The sequence below is a fragment of the Orycteropus afer genome, unplaced genomic scaffold (genome assembly GCF_000298275.1).
Source record: "Orycteropus afer afer isolate SDZICR_OR568_19922 unplaced genomic scaffold, OryAfe1.0 scaffold00002, whole genome shotgun sequence".
Lineage (NCBI taxonomy): Eukaryota > Metazoa > Chordata > Mammalia > Tubulidentata > Orycteropodidae > Orycteropus > Orycteropus afer.
This window is the reverse complement of record NW_006921589.1, coordinates 13,865,583-13,871,038: the sequence shown is the minus strand read 5'-3', so window position 1 is coordinate 13,871,038 and position 5,456 is coordinate 13,865,583.

Here is a 5,456-nt window from a genome sequence, read left to right as displayed (position 1 = left end):
TTTTCCACTTTGGTGAGGATGGGAAGTAAGCAGAGCCTTTGTACACCGCTGGTATGTGTATAAATTCATCCATTTACTCGGCAGAACTTACTGACTATAGCTACTGAAGCTGAACACAAGCATACCCTATGACCTTGCGATTCTAATTTTAGGTACAGGCCCAACAGAAATGTGTGTTTATGCTCAACAAACAAAATGTCCTGGAAAATTCATAGCAACTCTATTGACTCGATGGCACATAACAACAACAACTATTCATAATAGTCAAGAACTGGAAACCACCCAAAGGTCTATCAATAGGAGAATGAATAAATCATGGTGCAGTCATATAAAGGAAGGAGCCCTGGTGGCTCAAACGGTCAAGTGCTTGGCTGCTAACTGGAAAGATGGCAGTTCAAACCCACCTCATGGCTGTGCATGAGAAAGACCCGGCAATCTGCTTCTGTGAAGATCACAGCCAAGGAAACCCTCTGGGGAAGTTCTCTGTTACACAGGGTGGTTAAGAGTCGGAATCCACTTGAGAACACCTGATAACAACATACAAAGGAACACTATCCAACAATGAGTAGGAATAAATCCAAGAAGACGAATGATAGTTGAGCAAATGAAGCCAGACACAAAAGAGAGCATACTGTATGATTTTGTTTATATAAAATACAAAAACAGGCAAAACTCACCTATGCTGGTAGAAATCAGGATAATGGTCACACTTGAAGGAGAGGGATGTAATAGCTCAAAAGGTCTGTGAAGGGGTCGGGAGATCCACTTGGGTGTTGTTAATGTTCTCTGCCTCAATCTGAGTGCTGATTATATGGTTGGTTAGTTTGTGAACATTTATCTAGTTTATATTATACACTTTTTGCCTAAGGCATTTGACTGCTAACCAGAAGGCTGGCGGTTCAAATCCACCAGCCACTCCTCGGAAGGAAGGTTGGGCAATCTACTTTCATAGTGGTACCGCCTCAGAAACCCAAGGAGGGGTCACTATGAGTTGGATCCAACTCGATGGCAGTGAGTTTTATTATACTTCAATAAAAAGTTTTTAAAGGATTCCTATCCTTCTATTACTTCATGGAGAAAATCTCAGCTTGAGTCTGGCTGGGGTTTAGCATTTCTCTTAGACTTGCTCATCTTTCTTCTCTAGGGGAGAGTGTGCCAGGCCCAGAGGCTTCAACAAGCGACAAAATCCAGCTCAAATTGAGTAACACTGATTTCTTTTTGTTGTGTTTATTTTGATGGTTGCCATCCATATATGGCCATTAATACTAGTTTTCCATTTATGGTAGTGATATAAAGTTTCTTTTTAAAATAGCTTTAAGTTGAAAAAAAAAAAGGAATCAACTTGCATTAAAAAATTATGAAATAATAGTACAGGTGGTATTTAGTTATGGTAAACCTTGTGAGGGTGGAGTTTGCGAAACACTGTTCAAGTGGAAAAAGGCAGGGATTAGAGGGAGGAGAGAAAACCAGTCTCAGCCTGTCCCATCCTTCAACCAGTCCTCACTGCTGGGCACAGACAGGCTCTCAGGCCTAAGAACATAATTTTTTGCAGAGAACTCACGAAAAATTTAAAGCAATGAGCACTCCAGGGAATGAGCAAAGCAGAAGAGAAGACCAAGACCAGAGAACTTGCATTTATTCAATGCTCAACACTGAGCATCTGTGTACCATGCACGGTTCTAGGGCCTGGGCCTACAGCAGTAAGCAAAATGGTCATATTCCAGGCAAGCCAGTAACCAGACCTGGAGTCTTGGCCAAGTCCCCCCACTTTTTAAAGTTTCGGTTGACTGAGGGTATTCTGTGATGCAAGCCTCACCAGCAACTGGTCTTTCTGGGGTGAGACTTTGTGGGTTATGGTTTTGCAGAAAGGACTTCAAAAGATGGGGTTAGTGGTGGATGTGGTGGTGGTGGTGGGACAATCATTGGTTATTAATTTGGGAGCTAGAAGGAAAGAATTGGTAGTGGTCTTCAGACTCATTAGAAAGAGAAATCTCACAAGTACTTTGTACTTGTCAAGTTAGCGTCAAGTTGTCTGCCTTCTCCATAGCCTTAAGCAAGAAGTTTAAAAGGGGGAGGAAGGAGGATGAATTACAGAAGGTGAGTAGCGAATGAATGAATGAATGGCTCTCCTAGCTTCTTCATAGAGTCAACACCAAGTTTCATCCTTAGCTGCTGAGCACTGTTAAGAGAGATAGACTGTGAATGAAAGTCCCAGCTGGACAATTTTTACAGTGAGACGTTTACTCACTCATTCATTCAACAAATATTTATTGAATGCCCACTGGGTGCAAGGCACTGTACTTTTAATCTATGCACTGTCCAGTATGGTAGTGGTTAGCCATATGTGGCTACTGAGTATTTGAATTTTGGCTAGTTGGAATTGAGGTGTGCTATACGTAGAAAAAGGAGCTCTGGTAGCATAGTGCCTAAGGCACTTGACTGCTAACCAGAAGGCTGGCGGTTCAAACCCACCAGCCACTCCTCGGAAGGAAGGTTGGGCAATCTACTTCCGTAGTGATTCTGCCTCAGAAACCCAAGGAGGGGTCACTATGAGTTGGGTCCGACTCGACGGCATATGACAACAACAACAACAATAACAACATACGTAGAAAGCAGTACACCTCAATTCCAACTAGCCAGAAAAGGGAGCTCTGGTGGCGTATTGTCTAAGGCATTTGACTGCTAACCAGAAGGCTGGCAGTTCAAACCCACTAGTCAATCCTTGGAAGGAAGGTTGGGCAATCTACTTCTGTAGTGATAACACCTCGGAAACACAATGAGTGGTCGCTATGAGTCAGATCCAACTCCACGGTGGTGGTTGTGTGTTGCATTCCACATAGGGTCTGGTGGTGCAGTGTGTAAGGCATTTGACTCATAACCAGAAGGCTGGTGGTTCAAACCCACCAGCCACTCCTCAAAAGGAAGGTTGGACAATCTACTGCTGTAATCATACTGCCCAGAATCCCAAGGAGGGGTCGCTATGAGTCAGATCTGACTTGATGGCAGTCAATTTTGGTTTTGGTATGTAGAAAACACACTTCAGAGTTCGAGGACTTAGTATAAATAAAGGAACGCTAATCCACTCCTCGGAAGGAAGCTGGGCAATCTACTTCCGTAGAGATACAGCCTTGGAAACCCAAGGAGGGGTTGCCATGAGTTGGATCCGACTCGATGGCAGTATCCACCCAGGAATACTTTTTAATATTAATTATACACAAAATGATATTTTTGGATTACACATTGAAATGATAATAATTTGGATCTACTGAGTTAAAGTCTATTAAAATGAATTTTGCCTGTTCCTTTTCTTACTTTTTTTTTTTAATGTGGCTACTAGAAAATTGAAAATTACACGTGGCTTACATTTGTGGTTTGCATTATATTTCCATTAGACGGCATCATGCTAGACACTGTTCCTACTCTGAAGGAGCTTGAACTTCATGTTTGAGGTCATGCTTAATGCTATGACCAGCAGAAACCTTACAAGGCAGACTCAAGATGCTGGGGCACATGGAGGTGAAGTGACTGGAGCCTCCCAGGCCTGTCTCTTTTGACTTCTGCCAGGTCTGCACTACATGCAGCTCCCGATGATTTCCAGAGGCCCAGTCCTATCTATTACACTCTTGTACTCATACTCCAGTGGTGTATGCCCACTGCCTGCCAAATGAAGCCAAACTTCCCCACAAAACAACTGGCCTTTCCTGGCAGTCTCCCACCGTACCTCCAAGCACTCTGCTCTCCGGCCAACATGGACTCACTTTCTAGTCTCCAACTTCACTTTCCCACTTCCATGCCTTTGCTTTGGCTGTTTCCTCTGACTGGGATGCCCTCGCGCCCTCTGCACTGCCCCTGGTAAAATTCTAAACTCCACCTTCAGTTCTGACTTCCTATGAACCACCTTCCCAGGACCACCATCACCCCTCTGTCTGAATATTTCTGCTCCTCTCAGCCTCTGGCAACCAGTTATTTATTTGTCTTACCAAACCCTTTCCCATAACACTGTTAGTTTTACTTTAAATGAGTTTTACTATGTTCCAGGGCATCTAGGTCACCTCTTTCAGGTCCACGTAGCCACTTGGTAAGTAGCTGTTGAATTGATTCAAATGGCTCTGAGACTTAAAGTCAGAAAGAGCTGGAGGGAAGCAGTCTGGTGGGGAAGGAAGACGCTGGGATGTTGTTCCTTGCCCTGTAGTTGACTCTGAAGCATGGTGACTTATGTATAACAACTTACACAACGGAACATGGCCCAGTCCTGCGTCATCTTCACAGCCGTGGGTGTGTCTGAGCCCCTTGTTGCTGCTACCCGAGTCTGTCGATCTCATGGCAGGTTTCCCTGATTTTCGCGGACCCTCCACTTTACCAAACATGATGTCTTCTTTTCTAGTGATTGGTGTATCATGATGACCAGGGTATTGGGAAATTAAACATTGGCTGGGCTGGCTGGAGGCAGCTTAATGGGCCGTCTCTCATCAAGTGGATCTCCCTGACAAGGGTTTTTGTTAGGGTTATGACCCAGGGAGATGGGTGATAATTAAGACAGAGTTCTGCCTTAATGATGGGAGGGGTGGGGGACAGCTCTGATAGTATATCAGACAGAACAATGACCTGAGACCGGTTCGGTCCATCTGTATGATTGGAGAGAGCTGTAAATGACCTTACCCCAGGACTTATACCGGGAAGGCTGACCCCTCCCAAGAGCCCTCGCGGCAGGGTGTTTTGGGATCTCTCCTGCAGCAAAAGTCTCTCTGGATTTGTAACTGGGGACCCAGGTCGCTAAGGGATTATTGGCGGGAGAGGAGGGGGGATAGAAGGGGGAGGAGTATGGAGGTCTCCCAGTGCCCAAATTGCATTTCTGATTCTTACTAGGAGCTCCCGGATTTGGGAAGCTGTTTATCATAAGGGGCTGAAAGAGACTGAAAGCTACTTGAAGGTTGCACTTCCTTTATATCCTTCCCACACACCCTCAGCCCCAGTAGTCAGTACAGTGCCAGGCACATGTGAAGCGCTCAAACCAAGTCCGTCCGAAGTGAACTGAGATAGGAGACAAAAGCACCCACTCCTCTCCACTCCCACGCGATCCCACCCAAACCCCCAAGTTATTATTATTTCCTGGGAGTCAGGGAGACCGACGTAGAAGGCAGTGGAGGGACAAAGGCCGGAGAGGAATCGGAGACCCACAGAGGCGGGGGGCAAACCGAGGGTGGGCAAGTAGGTGCGCGGCCAACACATGCCCGCGCGCGGGAGTGTTGGGGGAAGGGGGTGGTCTCCAAAAGGGGGAGGGGAGAAGGCAGGGGGCGGGGAGAAGCAGGGCCCTTTAGGACCCGGCTGCGGAGGCCCGGGGAGGAGAAAGAAGTGGAGGAGGCGGCTCCCGCGCTCTTCGGGTCGAACCACCTGCCCGCTAGCTCGCCGCCGCTGCGCTCACCGCCGCCAACATGCTGCCGAGACTGGGCGGCCCC